Genomic DNA, 19,254 nt, shown 5'->3' on the forward strand with positions numbered 1-19,254 from the left:
CACATTAAATGTCAGTTGCCACAACTCTGACCATTTTTCTAGTTTACCTAAATCATTAGCCATTTGGCTTATCCCTCCTGGAACATCAACCCTGTTACATATCTTAGTATCATCAGCAAAAAGACATACCTTACCATCAAGACCTTCTGCAATATCACTAATAAAAATATTAAAGAGAATGGGTCCAAGTACACATCCCTGAGGTACCCCACTGGTGACAACCCCAAGCTTCGAATATACTCCATTGACTACAACCCTCTGTTTCCTGTCACTCAGCCACTGCCTTACCCATTTAACAATATTGGAATCCAAACTTAAATATTGCAGTTTATTGATAAGCCTACTATGTGCAACAGTGTCAAAAGCCTTACTGAAATCTAGGTAAGCAATGTCTACTGCACCACCCTGATCTATAATTTTAGTTACCCAATCAAAACAATAAATAAGATTAGTTTGGCATGTTCTCCCTGAAGTAAATCCATGTTGTCTCGGATCTTGAAATCCATGTGTTTTTAGTTTATTGGTTACTTCTTCCTATTGTTAACCAAATGGTGCGAAAATGTATCTATCAATTCACTGCAAAATATATACATAATGTTATATTGCTTGCCCAATTTTCATGCCCTTTTGGTTTGTCCAATTTTTCTTTCCTGTAATAACTTTATGGATAAAAATATGTCCAAACTGAAACTTCAAACTGACAAACCTGAAATCGTCCAATCAGGGAGTTACCATATGTACAATAGCTGTACAATAAGTAAAAAAACATGCTAGCAAGTAACAACACACAGACATATTTAGAATAGGACACACCATCCCTTTAGGGCTTGCAATCTAAGAAGGAATGAGTGGCATACACATGCCACTAGCGTGAGATACAATAAATGTGACTTTATAGTAAATATATGTTTTATCAACATAATAATAATAAAAATAACAAAGTATTTAACCAGGAAAGGTACATTCAGATTACTCTGGTTTTAAATACGTCCTGGGGATATTACCTTAGCCCAACATCCAGGGGTTGTTACTATTACCCCATTTAATGGTATTCATTTTATCTACCTTGGAAAGATGAAGGGCTGAGTCAACCCTGTGTCACGATTCTGGGAACCAAACACGCTAACAGGTCACAGAGAGGAAGGGTGCTATACCGGTCCTTAGAGTGGCCGGGCTAAGCACACTAAGAATGGTCAGGAGACAAGCCAAGTAAAGGGAGCCAGAAAACGGGAGAACGAGAAACAAGCCGAGGTCAAAGGAGAGGAGAAGACAGGATAATCGGAATAACGAGCAAAACAATCGGTAACCAGAAAGCAACACGAGAAAACTGCACTACAGGTATCACAAGACCACAACAGGGCACTGAGAGACAGGAAAGGTAAGTATAAATACCCTAGGTTTAATTCTGATTGGATACTTCCAATCAGAATTAACAATCACACGTGGGAGATATCTACGCCTCCCACTGTGATTGTGGTACTGTTGCTTTAACGCCGGGTCACTCACGTGACCTCGGCGTTTGCATAAATTAACGACCTTCCAGCGTGCAGCGTTATACATGCTGCCGCTGGGAGGCGTGGAGGATGCGAGCGGCGAGCGGCAGAGAGGAGACGCCGCTCGCCGACAGGTAGGAGGAGGAGAGACCGCGGGCGGCGATGGACTGAGGGTGAGTGCTGCAAGTTGCGTGCAGCCTCCCCTCATAGCCGCCCGCGGACCCCTGACACCCTGCCAAGATTTGAACCAGTGACCCAAGGGTTGAAGAGATTCTACTGATAATGCATTAGCCCACTGTGTGTCTAATTCAAACTATGTTTTAGTGGGAAACTTGAGAGTTTATGATGTTCTAAAGACAGGGAACCCTCTCACTCTTGAAACAACAAAGGGGCTTGAATAATGAAACATCCGTGATGGACATAGCATTTCTTAGGCAAATTGCATAATTCCATAAATTACCTAGATTATAGCGATCAGATTTGATGAGTCTTATAGCAATGAAGGATTACTATGGAGGTGCTGGGTTGTTGTGTCTGAAGATATGATAGTGATTTTAATAGTATGGAGTAACATGTTGTTCTTGAGGATTATAGTGGGATCGAAGTGGGTAGGCAACGCAACGCAGCCAGTTATAGTAATACGTTTCTGCAATTGTTCAGACAGGAAAAAAAACAGTGAGGCAAAATTGTGGGGGAAAAAAATATTGATGGAAGAAAGAAATAGGTAGAATTTTGCTATATTAAGGATTAAGCAACATGGGTGTTAATTAATGCAAGCAGTCAATGAAATTAATGAACCAAGTATTTTTATTTTTTTAATTTTTCATTTTTTCTGTGCGTAAAGTTACAAATGAGCTTGCAATGCCACGACAGCGTGAGCAAGTATGAGCATGAACAAGTACAGTAATATCAACAGATCAAAACATTGGTATGGCATTAGTATAACAGCACAAGAAAAATTTTAAGAAGCATTAATTAGCATGCCAAAAGATTGTTACAAGCTCATATGCCACTGGCTACGCCACATAGATATGACATTATGAAGACAATGTAAACAAGAAAATGAGAAAATTATATAAACAAGAAAACAATATAAACAAGAAAAAACCCTCTGCGCTATAAACACAAGATAGTAACTATGCCTCTGGGAGTGAGGTGTAAAGGAATGATCCCTGCAGTAATGCAGATCTGAGATTAGCAGGCTTAGAGAACAGCAGAAATAGGGATAGCTAACCAGCTTGGCATGATTTGGACATTCATAGTAAGAGCCAGCCTATATGAGCTTGTGAAGTCCCAAAACACATGGTGGCTACAGCTGCATGTGGGTAAGCCCTATATTTAGGTATTTGCCAGTGTCCTTTATTGTATGCTAGCGTCAGCCTATTCCTTGGCTTGGGAAGCTGATGTCACTGGTGCTGGAGAGCGGGAGGATTGGCACTCCTGACATGTGATGATGGGCTGCCCCTCTGCCCGGGGCTTGTATACCGGCCTGCATTTACAGGTCACGGATTTGTGGCATCTTTGGGTTCAAGTTCTTCCCCCCGTGAGGGGGACAGAAGGCCAGGGTGGGACCATGCCACCGATAGCGGACCCGGATCTTCCGTCCTCATGGGCAATGCGCTGGGGGTTTAACCCCTTTGGCCTTTGACCCCGGTGGGCTCTTGGTTGAGGTTACTCGTCGTTTAAGGAAGTGAGTGCCCTGGGGGGGCCTACTCACCGCCTGGCTGTTGATTTCTCGGTCTCTCACCCAGGATTGTTGTAGCTGTGCCTCTTGTCATGCCTCAGTGGATTCCCAGAAGCATTGTAGCACTTCCTCCAGCCGCCGTAGAGATTGAGCAGTGGGGTCTGGGTTTACCAGCCCCTGTTGCATGTGTTCTGGGCCATATGGAGTGAACACTGCCATCTTGGGATAGTAAGCTGTGTATCAGGCTTAGGCTTACTAAGTTTTCAAGCTTTGGCAGAGGAGCTCATGCTCTGCACATCTGCTCTCCTTGATGGCTAGGCCCCGCCACCAAATGAACCCAGTATTAACCATAGACAGTGCTAAGTTTACGGTAATGTTACCAGTTCCACTCAACTGATGCATTAAGAGAAATTTAGAAATAAGGTTAAGCAGCTCATTTATTGACAAATATGTATTCATTTAGATGTGCCATACGGGGAAATAAAGCATGGATATTGTTTGAAACTATCTGTTGTATCTTGGGTGGCATTCGTGGGATGGAACAATAGATAAGAATGTCATCTAGATGAATGCCTTAGCAAAACATTTAATACGTTGTAAAAGGAGATTTATATAAAAAGAAAAAATGCTAGGATCTAGAACAGAACCAATCTGCCTATATGCATTTCTGCTAGTAAATATGATTAAATATTATGGAGGCTTGCCCTCTGCACACATGCAGAGTCTCTGGTATACCCCAGTGAGGTCTACTAATCACATTAGTATCTTAAACAGAGCAAAATCATCAGATACATTTGCAATAAAAATGATTAAAATAAAGGTTTTACTTACCTTTTTCAAGCCCCAAGTCTCCCTCGGTGCTGCTCACCTCTCCGTCTCTTGTAACATAATTGAGGAGGCATGGCTTCCTTTGGCATTGGTCCAATCCAATGCTCCTCATAGAGGTGTATGTGGGGTGAGTGCTTTGTGCATATCCAATGCTTTTGATAGGACTTGAATCCATTGCTTTCATATAAGCTGTCACCTCACGTGACCCAGTTTTACTTAGCCAGTGCAGTGGAAGCATCTATATAATAACACCCACTAAAGGAGTGTTTAACCTGTCAAGACAAACATTGCCCGTTCTGCAATTAGGCAATGTTTTACCTTGAAGTGTTAAACATACAGGCCACTGCACCCAAACCTCTTCAATGAGATGAATGTTATATGCAGGGCCGTCTTTAACACAGGGGAAAAGGGGCAGCTTCCCCCGGGCCCAGTCAGTCTTAGGGGGCACAAAGCAGCTACCCCTTTAGCGCTCAGGCCGCCATGGTGCATGCGGGCCGCGTGGAACTACCAACGCAGGCCGCGTGATGTGGAGGCTCATCGGGTGGCCAGTGCTCTAAGAGCGATGGCGATGGATTTTCTGGGGGCCCGGCAGCTTTGAGAGCGCAACCGGTCCCCCTGTGATGAAGTCAGGATGCTGGGAGGAAGTGACAGCTGGTCACTTCCTCCAAGCATTCACTGAGCGCCGCGCGGGAGGAGGATATGAAAAGGAGGGAGTCAGAGTGGGAGCTCTGACTCCCATCAGCCTGAGCCAGCCTCCTGCACTCCAAAGGTAGGAAACACATAAAAAATGTGCATGTATGTATGTGTCTGTTTGTATGTATGTATCTGTATATATGTATGTGTCTATCTGTCTGTATGTAGCTGTATGTATCTGACTGTCTGTGTGTATGTATGTGACTGTCTATATGTATGTGTCTGTTTAAATGTATGTATGTCTGGTTGTATGTATGTATTTGTTTTTATGTAAGTGTATGTATGTAAGTGTCTGTTTGTATGTATGTGTCTGTATGTATGCAATGTGTATCTCTGTTTGTACGTATCTGTGTGTATGTTTGTATGTGTGTATGTGTATCTGTATCTGCATGTGTCTCTATGTGACCCTGTGTATCAGTATGTGTTTGTGGGTCTTTGTATATATGTGTATCTGTGTGTCTCTGTGTCTGTTTGTATATATGTATATATGTTTGTATGTGTATCTTTGTGTATGTTTGTATGTGTGTCTGCATGTCTTTGTATCTGCATGTGTGTCAGTGTGTATCTGCATGTGTGTCTGTGTTTGTATCTGTGTGAGTGTGATTCTGTGCATTTGAATGTGTATCATTCTGTGTGTATGTGTAGGTGTTTCAGTGTGTGACTGCATGTGTGTCTGTGTATGCACTTGTGTGTCTGTGTATCTCTCTATGTATGTCTGTACCTGTGTATGTGTGCATCTCTATGTATGTCAGTATTTGCATCTGTATGTGTGTTAGTGTGTGCATTTTGTCTCAGTAAGAAATGAGAGGGCTAAGTGTGTGTGGTTTTTTTTTTTGTTTGTTTTTTTTGTGTGGGCGTTGATGGTATGATTGCATGCAAGGAAAGGGAAGGGCAAGGTCAAGGGGCCCCAGTCAAATACCTTCCCAGGGTCCAATCAGTATTAAAGATGGCCCTGGTTATATGTAAGGAAGTATGCAAAAAGAAAAACTAATAGGAACTTTGCTTCTCAGTTGCAAAACCAGTCTGACGAATGGATACCAAAATGTGTCCTTTTGGACATTGATCAGGATTGTAAATGCTGGTCCTTCTTGGCTCCTCCCACACTGTACATGAGCTTGTATCACTCACAAGTACTGGTCAGCATTCTAACAGCCCAAAAGGGGGAGGACCGCAAAGTTTACATTAGGACTTCTGTGCCGGGCAACATAGAAGCCTGCAATGTACTGTACAGACATTATTTCTACATTCTAGCACCCGGTTTAGGAACCTGTATTCCTAAAATGTCATTATGTTTGCTAAAATACCAACAAGCAGTGTTTTTGCCCTTTTGTGTTTATAGTTTCTACTGTGTATACATAATGCATATGATAAAAAAATAGTATTTGTATTTTTATCTTAATATTTTGGAACCTTCCCAATATTTTTGTAAGGGATGAGCATATGAACAAATAACTGTGTGTTATTTAACATAACAAATCCAAAAAAAAAAAGAATTAGCCTAAGTATACACGAAACAGGACAGAAACAGGTTAATACCTGCTTTATATGTTCTTATAATATTGCTTCTAGCTTTAGCAGTAAAAAAGTGCTTATAAATGCACACAAACTGTGTTTTCGAATATAAGAGTATTGCTTCATTATGTTTTCATTTTCTATGGCTAAAATTAAATTTCCAAGAGCTAATAAAGAACACCTGGCATCGGATGCATGGATACATTTATCTAGACACATTTAGATCAGAAGCCTTTCCTTACAAATTAACTGGGCTGAAATAAAAATCTATAGCCCAAGTCCATCATGCTTAGCTATTCAAACATCCCTAATGCTGCTGTTGTTCCTAAAGCAAGCAAATAACCCATACAGTCAGAACGTGCCCTAGAAAATGAAAATAGAATGCCTCCGAATTGAAAAATTTAATTTCAGTTGGATTTCTCCAATATTTTTTATATTACAAACATATGTACTTTAACTTAAGTTTCATAAATGGTTCTGCCTATTTTTATTGAGATGAATGTAATATGAATAAATCAGAATTATGATGACATAAATGCCCACCTCTGATAAAGGCATAGCCAAGGCAAATCATGCAGAATAATTTGCATATTATTGCTATGCTTGCTAATTTTTTTTAATGCACAGAATTAAGTTCTGTCTCAAAACTTGGGGCCACGGCCCTGATGGCTGGACTGGGTCGTCTTCACCTTTCATCTTTCCACTGTCAATCAAATAAGTACTACTGAGTTGGGTAATGACAACATTTATTTATTTCTCAATCTTAATTTTGGTTAAGTGGGAGACAATATAAAAACCCCTTTGAGAAATAAATATTATATTTAAAGAAATGTAATAAGAGTAGATATTGATCTTCAAGATTATTTTTCTCATCTCAAAGTCTGAATCCTCAAAAAAAAAAAATCTCATTTCAAGTTGCTTTTACACAGTTTTGTACACCTATTTTCTTAGACTGACGTGAATTTAAGGAATGGGTAAAAACATGGGAATATAAACGAGATTTGCATAAAAGGACAAAAGTGTAAACATTAATTATTCAAAACATTGATCCATGTTACCCGTTTCTGTTGGTAGTTGTAAGTTAATCTTATATACACTTCTATTTGATATTTCACAAAACTATAAATATCAATAATGTTTACCCAATGGAATACACTATAAAACCTGTAAAGAATAAAAATACAAATGCGTCATTCCTCGTTTAATAGGGAAGTCATCTCGACTGTGATTACTGCAAAGAATCTACTGACATTGCGTTAAAAGCAACTGGCACATAAAATGTACGCAATCTATATCAGGAAGGGCATTCACAGGTCTTTGCAGGCAAGCCGTGGTGTGTAATTTGCTTCAACAGACTTTAAGATATTTCTTTCATCTTGGGATTATATAATCTGAAAAGTGGAGACATTTTAGTAAGTGGGGATGCTCACCAGGGGAAACATAATACGGCAACTGATGTTTTATAGTGCAGTATCCTAAAAATAGTACGTGCCTAAATTGAGTATTAAAATAAGACAGCGGTGATTGCTAGAGTTATGCACCCTAGTAAGAAAATAGAATGCCTGCTGCGTGTGATTCAATCTAATTCAAGATATTCTATAGTCAGATGAAAGTAGATATTATCTGAAAGGTATGTTAGGTATAAATGTGAAACTGATAAGGCAGTGATGCCTACCCTTGGTCGTGGAGTAAGAATTAACAGACCCTGTGCAGGCACAACTGCATCGATCAACATTTAAACATCCCAGCACTCATTTACTAACACTGAAGGTGAAAAAGTGCAAGATCCATGCGCCACCTGGCATGAATCGTCCTACCCATTAACCCCTTAAGGACAGACGACGGATATATTCCGTCATGATTCCCTTTTATTCCAGAAGTTGTGTCATTAAGGGGTTAATGTAAACACAGCATCTATGAATGTTATCACAGTCCATGAATGTTTCCATAGCATCCAGAAAGACTAATGCAGCATCCAGGAATGTTAACATAGCATCCAGGAATGTTAACACATCACCCAGGAATGTTAACATAGCATCCAGGAATATTAACACAGTGTCCAGGAATGTTAACACAGCATTCAGGAATGTTAACACAGCGTCCAGGAATGTTAAAACAGCATTCAGGAATGTTAACACAGCACCCAGGAATGCTCTTACAGCATCCAGGAATGTTAACACAGCATCTAGGAATGTTATCATAGTTCAAGAATGTTGATGTAGCATCCAGGAATGTTAACAGAGCATCAAGGAATGCTAATGCAGCATGAACAGATTGCCCCCATGTAGCCAATGTAGCTTTACAAGACTAGATGAACCTCTTCAGAAACCATACAATTTTATATTATATCATCAACATTGTAAGTGCTAGATGGCCTGTAATACTGTAAAGTGGTTTACCAGTGCTTGCAGGATTACTTATGAAAACTTTCATCCTCACATAGTGTGGCCCCCACAATGCTGACTGTTTTTGTCATGCTTGCCACTTGCAGCTCTCTGTCTGTTTCACTTTTCCTATGCCAAACATGCCACTTGTACTGCCGAGTACAGTGTAGACCTAGAAAATGTTTTTGTCATGGGTGAAAACAAGCCATTGTTTGCTTTCCTTCTCAATAATTTTGGCCTGTGACCTCTGCAGTCCTGCCAGAGTCTGTGCAGGCACTGTGGTTCTCAGTGGTACACGGTGGTTCTCTGGTCTATCAAGATGCCCTATGAGCAATCTTTCTCAAGCATTTTCTGTCCCTGTCAACTTGGACTCAACAGGTTAATAACTTCATCTGCCTTCTTACCTTCTTACCTTATCTTTCTCTCTTTCCTACCTTTCACACCTTGTCCTTCTCCTGTCTTCTTTCCCCTCTGCATCTTACTACCTCTCCACATGCCACTAGGACTACAGTCACTTCTAGTATACAGTGTGTTAACCTTTCCTCTGGAATTCAGAATGCCTCCTTCCCTTTGGAAGCTGTCAAACAAATATGTGTTTCTTTAGAACCCTAAAGGACCTTATTAGGAACACATCTGACATCTTTATGTAAGAGTATCATAGTTACTTGAGCCAAGCTTGATAATAATACTATGAGTTCTAGCTAGTTGAAAGCTTTGGGAAAGCACCCAGCTGGTCACATAGAAAGATACTTCCAATAAAACTCCTGTCTTGAACTGTAAATGAGGGCTGATTCTATCTATAGCCACACAACTTTCAGTGATCCTGTCATCTAAAAGTGTATCAAGCCAGGCACTCCTAGCAGCTACAGTTTACGATAATTTGAGCTCTTAAGAAAAAAAGAGCAACCTGAGGCTTGTTAGATCGTAAGGGGAAAAAATGTAGCAGATGATGAGTCACTTTCTGTAGTAATTTAAACACTCGGAAGCTGGATGTTGCTATAGACAGTAATGCTGATTGAGCAGCTGAAAGTGTAATTATCTAGAAGATTGGAATTCAGGGGTACGTATCTCTGGTCTTCAAGTGTCATGAACAGGCCAGAATTAAATGATATATGACTATGAGCGCAGATAACTCAGTCAGAAGGACAGAGCCAGGGACAAATGCCATTGTGTTGCAGAAGAGACATTCTTACAATTTGGTCAGTTTCCAGGACACAAGGAATGATGCTCTTAAATCTTGTTATTCGTGACACATTCTAAAAATCCGAGAGTCACATTTACTAATTATTAATGTATATACATTGAGGCATATTTATTTTAAACCGGGTTATTATCTAAGGGCAGAGATGAAATTCTAATTTTAGACTAAAGTATCCAAATTGGAAGCATCATTGACTTGAAAATTTTTCCCAATTCAAATATTTTAGTCTTACATGTGAAGTTCACTTGGAATTCACTTTTTTTATTCCAGACAATTCTCGCTTTAGTGAATAAAACTGTAAACAATAACTATACCTCAAGGTATATAACTAAAATAGTTGGAGTGACTCTTTCACAATTCTAGTAACCATAAAGAGATTGAACTGGGCATGTAAAAATTTCAGGCAGGTTTATTAGAATAGTTCATGCAATGTTATAGCTCCCGAAAAAGAGCCTTTCTCAAGCCTTCTGGGGCTGAAACATTTCACGGACTATCCTAATAAATCTGAACCCACTTAATATGCCTAGTCCATTTTCTTTATCGTTACTGGTATGCTGGACTTTGTCCAGGTCTGGAGGCACTTTGTTGGAAATGTGTGTCATTCCATTCTTTTTTCTTTCACAATTCTATTGAGTAACCTTGATAGACAGGTCAGAGTGCCATCCCCAATTTTAAGAAAACACATAGAGGACAACTTATCTCTACACAGGTTGCACACCCAGAAGCCATCAGTGTGCAATTTAATTTCTCCTCAGGGGAAAACTATTTTATTTTTTATTTTTTTGAAAGTGACCTAACTAGGCCAATCTCTTGTGGGACCACTTCCATGTTTCTGGGTTCACAAATTAATTCTCAGTTACCAGGATACATTACACAATTTAAATTTCAACATTTCTTACACATTAATAGAATTATAATAATAAAAAATTTACTCTTGGAACATTAGACTTCTCGGTGTACCTTTTCATCTCTCTTACAACAGGACTTGTATTTAAATATGGATAACCTTAATAGGTTTCTAATGAAACTCTCTAACATGCTCTGGTAGAAGGAGTGGTTTTATATCTTCCAGACTTGATTTTAATAAGACATTTAAAAAAAAAAAAAAAAAAAATGAGGCTCAATAAACAGAAAATATATTTATTTGTATTTTAGCAATGTAAAATATAGATGTATTTATTTATTTATGTACAAGTTTATATATAAGTATACCGTGTTATCAATATTTTGGCAAAATTACTCATTGTAAAATTTGCATCTTATAGACAATTAGTCTGAAATCATTAACACACCTTTCTTTATAATATGTTACTTAAAATTTCAAGGGCAATTTATTTAAACCTATTTAACCCCTTAAGGACCACATTTCTAGAATAAAAGGGAATCATGACATGTCACACATGTCATGTGTCCTTAAGGGGTCAAGACCCAAGCTATTCTCAGTCCATAAGCATAAAACTGGACAATAAAAAAAATGAAATTTTACATATTTAAAGAAGGCCTGCAATGACCACTGACCTCTACAGAATAGAATGGTCAGTCCTCTTTTGCTGTCAGTTGGCCCTCTAAAGTTTTATTATTACAAGACAGTTGTCACCTTTGAACCATTTATAATTTTATGTTTTGTGATTAGGGAGATTAGGGGGAACCCTAATCTCCCTAATCACAAAACGTAAAATTAAAAATCAGGAAACCGGTACTAATCACACTTCATAAATTTCCCATTAACCAAAAATGTGAAGGTTGCCAAAGTTTCCTTTTCATTCTATTCTCCTCATATTTTAAATGTTTAAGTCTTGCAATACCTCAAATTTGTGCTTTCTTGCTTATAATACCATAACCTAAACAAACATATCAAATTCATCACAGCTTGAAGATTTATTACATACCTGTTTACTAGAGGTTGAAATACAGAAACCAACAGTTCTCAAATACTCCACCAAATATCTAGATCACATTATGAGCAATGCACTTATTATATTAAACAATCTCCAAAGCAGACCTATCGCTTATTCATTATTAGAAAAAAAAAATATGACATCTCTACAAATATTTTAAAACTTGAAAACATTTTATAAATGTGTCTTTACTTACTCCAAAGTCAGTGCCAGAAATGGTTCCTCTATGAAAGATCCCTTAAGATTGTTTCTGTGACCAGGAACCCCTTGTGCCTAAACAGAAGATAACCAAGATATGAGTTCACACTAAATTAATGAGGACATCTATTCGTCATGGTGTGAGATGCCTTTGATGCCAAATGTCAATGATTGGAATGGTTTATAATTGATATGCTTCTTAAAGGAACATTCTGGCGTTAAACATAAATATATTTAAATTTAAGGTTGGAGTGTTTCTTTATGCCTTTAGATCATTTTAAACTTACTTGTTTTCCCAGTGTCAAGATGTACTACACTGGGCAACTGTTCCTCCAATAAGAGCATTACTTGTTGATGCTCATAGAAAAGCAATGGGGACTGTGACGGAACGCCATCACTGAGTGCCATATCCATGTGTGCCCACTGCTTATTCGTGTGGTTCCCCTTGTTTCCCTGTGTTTCATACAGTGCTCTATTTCCCGTTTGGGAGCGTTCATACGAACGAAATCCGTTCGTCTCCCGAATGGGGACCAACCTTTTACCCCATTAGAATGTTCACACCAATCAATTAGACCGTTCACACCTGTAACATACGTGCAAAACCGCAAGGTAAGTAATTAATGAGTGCTCCCCTGGGTGGCCGCCATTTCGTATAGGCGAACGCCAACCAGGGGGAACACTCATATGCACAGGTAACTTTATTTGCTTTTGTTCAGTTGTGTGAGATGCTATAGACTATATTTAATTTCGTAAATTAAAGTAGAAAAAAAGTGTATACCCTATTGTGGTAGTAATGGTAGTAAAAAAACTTATAATTGGCAGATCCTTTGAAACCTAAAATCTATGTAAGGTTACAACTTGGCCACATTTAGCTTCTATATAAACCCTGGTATGAAGCTACACTTTGCCATCTGATTTAGACTTTAAATTGACATCCACACGCAATCTTTATCCTAAAAGTGGAACTCTGTAAAGAGTCAAATCCTGTTTAAATCTTGTGTCAAAGAAAACTAAGCATCTGGTGGCTAATAACGGTGACTGACCCAACGGGGATGTAACACACAAAGTCAGAAACTGAAAATAAACACTAGGTTGAAGCCATTATGCCTCTTTCTTACACAGTTCGGAGGCAATACTCACTATTGCTCTTAAATGACATAAAATGCACATTTAGGTTCCGTTTTGCATTTCCATTCTATATCCAGATATGCTTTCATATTTCTTATCTGATTTACAAAACAACTCACAAATATGATTATTTCTGATTCATTTACGCACTTCGGATACACAAACACACTTTGAAACTTCGCACCTGCTTCCAACATTTTGCCATTACTAGGTAGGTGATTAGACAGCCTCAGCAATGTAGGTGTGCGCAGGACATTTATTACGGCGTGCACCCAGGGAACGTTCTAATTTAAAGGTGACCATTAAGGGAGAATTCTCAGTTATTTACAAACCTCCCAACTATAGTAAATTAAAGTGAGACATAAACATATATAAGGGTGGCTACAAAAAGATATCTACAATATGCAATACTTGTCGGAAAAATGAATGTGCTCCATCAGGACTTCAACATCTTACATAAAAAAAAAAACAATAAAAAAAACACTGCCTTGTAAAGAGCATCTACATTATCATTATTTCATTAAGTTAGGAGAACCTTAATTTGTGGTATTTTTAACTATTGTAGCAAATTCAAAGCCGAATAGCAAAACGGAGACTAAAATAGCTGATCCGGAAAAGCTCTCCAATACAGCTCTAATGATAGCGTGTCTAGTTTGGATTGTTCCTGCCAATTCCAGTGGTTTCCATGACGATTTCTCCACATTTATAGCTTTACACCACTTGTCAGATCGCATTGTGTGCACATACCGTAAATATATGGAATTGCATGTCTATATGTGTATATGTGTGTGCACAATATATATGTGTGTACTGTATGTATTGGTGCATGGTCCTAGTGCCCTGTCCCCTACAGCTTCCTGATATCTGCTCAGCAGATTTGAGAATACTGGACAGGCGCACTACTGTCCATGCAAAATTAAGACCGTTGGCACCTATGTGTAAAGCTAAGTGACGGTCCAACCAAGACGAAATAAAGGCATTCATAGTGAGGTTCCTAATCTTCCAGAAACCATATATATGGGGTACATTAACGTTGTGGCAGGCTTATGTAATGTATGATCATATAATGTAACTAAACCCCCATTATTTGCCTAGATTAGGTGTTTTTAATAAAACTAGCAAAATCTGTCAGCACCAAAGTAGCTGTTTAGTAGATAAGGGAGTGTGCTGGGTTTTCATTTTTACTGTACTTATTGGCCCCCAGCAGCACCCCATGTAAGCATGTAAGCATGTTCAAGTGAGTGCAGCCAGCCCCTTGTTTTCCCATATATATATTTAGGAGTCAGGCCAGCTCCTTGGTTTTGCACCCCTCCCTGTCACAGGTGCCTCATCTCAGGACCCTATTTAGCCTATTTAGCCTTGTACTGCAAGATGGAAGGATTTCCCCAAGTGAGTAGCTCATTTAGTAGACAGTTGGTTGTAAGAGTAGGACCTGCCAGAAATGGTGTACATTGACGTTGTGGCAGGCTTATACAATGTATGATCATATAATTTAACTAAACCCCCATTATTTTTTGCCTAGATTAGGTTTTTAATAAAACTAGCAAAATCTGTCAGCACCAAATTAGCTGTTTAGTAGATAAGGGAGTGCGCTGGGTTTTCATTTTTACTGTACTTATTGGCCCCCAGCAGCACCCCATTTAAGCATGTTCAGGTGAGTGCAGCCAGCCCCTTGTTTTCATATATATATTTAAAATTTCAGTGCCTCTGAAAGGGTTTGTCTCCTTCTGTCTACAAAAATACCCCATACCTGTAATAATGGCGATGCTCATTACAGAAGCAGTAATGACTGGAGTATCTCATTAACGTACTCTGTATTCTGTATGCATTATACAAGCAGCTCCAACCTAGAGGGTCACTTGAACACTACAATATTGTGAAATCCTATGCGTATGTATGTGTGATTCTTACGTATCTCTAAATGTATCCAAATATGATGTAATATAGTGAGTCTCGTTGGTGGAACTACTGCGCTGGGGTCCGCACACTGAAGACGCCCATTTAGTAAGGGACATCCAATGGCAATGTGTCCTCAGGAGTCCGTTCAGCACTGCGACCCTTTAATAGCACGACTGGGTCCCTATAATGATGTCAGAGCAAGTCACTTCCTCCGAGCTAACAGAGAGCACCGCACAGGAGAGGTAGAGAGGAGGAAGTGCAGACTAGGAGAGACTCCGACTCCCAACAGCCTCAGTGTGTGAATCTGTGCGTCTGTGTATCTTTTACTAAACATTTACAACAGTACATAAAAACACACAACACTACACACAAATTCACCCCTACAAACACATACAAACACATGCTTACATTGAAGCACACAAACAGCTGCTCAGTGCTAAATACAACCCTGCAAGGATGGGCAGGGTACCCAGCTGGCTAAGCATTGTGGGAGTTGTAGGATGGGAAACTACCTTTTGGCCATCCTTGCGAAAGTGGGGAAAAAATGCTTGCATCACTATAGCACCTATATTAATAGTTTTTCATGTCTTCTTTAGTTCTGCCACTAGAGAGTCTAGTTGGTTTTACATGTGCCCCAATACAATCCAGTGTATTAACAGAAAAAAATAAAGATATAATAATTTAATCACAAAACTGCAAAAAATACAGACATTTATAATCACCTTATATTCTAACAATGGGGGGGGGACTGAAAAATGAAAAGTTCAATCAGAAATGTTATATCACAGAGGTACATTCTAATCTATTTTTCACAAGGAATGCAATATTATGTGATTAATAAAATTACAGTATAAAAATTAAAAATGTGACACCACAAAGACATTCTTTTTACAAATTTCAAAGACTTGTTAAATAAATCACCTGCTGTTACAGTTATTTTAGTTTCTAAGTTGATGCACTATTCATCCATTCATCCACTTTTGTTGTCAAATGCAGGAGTATTTTGAAACCTAAGAACATTTCTGTAGATATGTTTAAATATTCTTTACTATAAAAGGAATAGGTAAGTGAATTAAATCTGGTTTAAAGAAAACATGGGATAAGAGGCTTGGGATCCACGGAGAACCTAGCCTTCGGAAAACCATGTTAAAATTCAATCTATGTATAAGCTGTAAAACAAAAATTTAAATTTTATTTTTAGAGCAAGAATTGTATTTTAGAATTTAATATGTGAATAATATTCTCCAAAACCCATGATACATACATTGTAGTGAACTAAAGAGATTATTCTAAGCATGGTGTCACTGCTAGATAGGATTACAAAGATCTTTCCATAAACAGTTTATTGAATTTCATTATACCCCATGGCTTTGTCAAAGTTTTATTTCGTTTTATGTAGGTTTACACACATGATGTGTTCAGCAAGAGGCGCATATGGTCAGTGACATGCACCCATGTTATAAAGGATTCTCCGCAATATATATTTATATATATATATATATATATATATATATATATATATCTCAAGAAAGAAATGGGAGCACTCTCTGAGATTTTTAAATCAGTGCATTAAAGAAAATCAACGTTTCGACCCTCCTGGGTCTTTATCAAGGTGATACAGTGCAGGAGTGGGCAAAGGATGGGGGTAACACACACACACACACAGTTTGGATGAATGAATTACAGATCAAGGGTGAGTGCCCGCATAAATATATTTATATTTATGTATAACTTGATTTTCACACCACTCCTTGGTGGTATATATATATATATATATATATATATATATATTTGTGTAGTCCTCATTCTCGGCTCCTACCAGAGGCCTGGGAGCCTATGGGGTTTGCGCAGTCCACCTTCTCATATTCCTTCTTCTAGATGTTATAGTCACTGGGTAATGCTGCTTCCACAACCACTGCAGTCTTCCGTTCCTTTTCTACATCCACGATATCAGGTGAGTTGGCCAATACTTGCTTGTTAGTCTGGATTTGAAAGTCCGACTGATGCACCCCATTATCAATTGACTTGGTGGTGGCAGCTTTTGATACTAGAGTTAAGGTGAATTGTATTAAGCTGGATTTTTTTAGTCATTATTTTTAGTCTTGCGAAGACAATTAATGAGGTTTTAACACTTTCGTTCCTAGAACTAAGTCTCAGGCATGCTTTAAGTAGTGTGATCCATGACACATAACATGGGTTGTGATCCAAAAGGACCAGTGACTGGAAACCAGCCATGTTCTGTAATTTTTTTTACCTTGTAGGTTGCAACAGTATGGCACCAGTACTGGTCTGGAAGTTTAAGTCTCTCTGAGAAAATATAGCTAAACACATACATAGAAAATAGTTGGAGAATGAAAATCTATTTTTTGCTACTTATGTGTCTGCAAGTGTGAGCTAACATGTATTCACAGACACTTATTTCTTGTTTTTATTATTATCTTTTAACACCCTGCTTAAAAGAATGTGAGGTGAGTCCCAAAGTGTGTTTTCATATCTGTGGTGAAAATCTTAAAATAAGAATTGAGATCCATTAAATAGGTGTCATCTGTGATCAAAGATGCAGATACACTGGGTTATGTTTACAGGGTTATCCTTGCTACATTACTAAGTAATCTTTCATTTTTTTAAAATATTTTAATTAAATGCTAACTAGAGGAATCTTAACAGTTTGTGGTCCAAGAAGATTTTGACATATTTAATTAAACCCAGGCACAAACATATAAAAAAAAGCCTGAAAATGTAAACTTCATTTAAACGTAGAGAGGACTAGACATGTCCATTCGTTTTCGTACGAATACGATTTCATCTGAAAATTCAGTTTTTTTCGTATTTGTTTACTAAAACGTAAATGAAAGCCCTATATACGAAATATAAACAAAATTAAAGGGCAAATGCCGAATGCATTACCTTTTCATTTCATTTTATACATTTAATAGACTCCGTGCTGCAGGGGAATTAACCCCCACAGCACGGAGAAATAACACTGCGCATGCTCAAAAAAAAAACAAGTAGGGACCTGGCAGCGCTTCCAGCTCACTCCTTGTAATAATATTATTTCCTACCCCCTTCCCCCGCATTAAAACCTATGAGGGTCTCTATGAAAAAGGGAGGCTAATTCCTCCTGCATACCCCATGTCGACTAAACAGCGAGCAGTGTCATTTAACACTACATGTAAATCAGTATCAGTATCAGAGTTGGTAGCGCTGCTTGCTCCTTCCTTTTTTTTTAGAGCATGCGCAGTGTTATTTTCTTCCTACAGGACAAAAATGTATTGTTTTTTCTTTTAATGAATCTCGTTTGAAAACAAAATTCGGGATTGACGAATGAAATTTTTATTTAGTACGAAATCATTCGTACGAAACGAAAATTTCACTGGTGCACATGTCTAGAGAGGACAGAAACCTAAAAAAAGAACATGTAAAGTGTAAATCTATATAAATGTTTTTATTTGCAAGGATAGGAAGCATCTAAAGTAACTATTTTAAAGAAGCATAAAATCCTGAAATGCAAGAATCACTTTAAAGTACTAAGTTGAGTACTTCTCTAATAAATATGAGCACACAGCAATTAAACTGCAACAAAAAAAGATGTAGCTTTAAAAGGATGTAATATTCAACAACCTATAGGTTTAGATGGAGGTAGGTTTATGGAGCTATTTACTATTTACATACATTTGAAATATAATGTGTTGCATAGCTAGCAAATGCAGTTAATGTAGAACAGCAACTGCATGTATAGAATGTTAAAAAAGCAAAATTGTGTACATTTTCAAAATATGAATGTGACAAAATGGCCTATGTAACGTGTGTTATTTATTTATGTTATAGTCTAAGCTGCATTGTATGCCCTAAAGAAAGACCCAGAGAATTAAGGCAATTCAACATGTGTTTTACAGACATTAGGTTGGAAGTTTGAAGGGTTTATTAACACAGGAGGGGGGAGGTGGGAGACTAGCCTTTCCCTTGGAATGTCCAAAGTTAATGTTTTGTGTTATCAGAACAAATGACCCCAGGGATAATAAACACAACTGAATTTGCATCCTTAAGTCAGGGCTTAGGTCTCCCATCCCACGTCGGTATTGACAAGTAAAGCATTATTTATGGCCCTCTTTCTGTGGGTATATGCTAACCCTATCTCAGTTCGCATTCTCATTGGTGTAAATAATTGTAAATACATTTCCGTTGTATGTTGTGGTCTTTAAGGGAAGCTTATAGCTGCAAAATATAGTAATTCAACAAGTTGCCAGCAAGAAGTGTGTTGTCCTGTCTCTTTCTAAGGTCTTTAAATCCATGCAAGAATAAGTCGTGCTGATCCACTTTAAGAACCATATTTATT

At 38.2% G+C, this 19,254-nt stretch overlaps 1 protein-coding gene across 2 annotated transcripts in view; it reads right to left on the bottom strand.

The window, feature by feature from the left end:
* The window catches only part of TNR (tenascin R), a 450,249-nt gene that overhangs the window by 296,515 nt on the left and 134,480 nt on the right, over positions 1–19,254 (bottom strand). For both annotated transcript variants that reach the window (XM_063428241.1, XM_063428240.1), the window contains exon 2: positions 11,890–11,966. The gene's annotated coding sequence lies outside the window, so the exon portion shown is untranslated. The remainder of the gene's footprint in view (positions 1–11,889; positions 11,967–19,254) is intronic.

Source organism: Pelobates fuscus, chromosome 7 (assembly GCF_036172605.1).
Source record: "Pelobates fuscus isolate aPelFus1 chromosome 7, aPelFus1.pri, whole genome shotgun sequence".
Classification (NCBI taxonomy): Eukaryota; Metazoa; Chordata; class Amphibia; order Anura; family Pelobatidae; genus Pelobates; species Pelobates fuscus.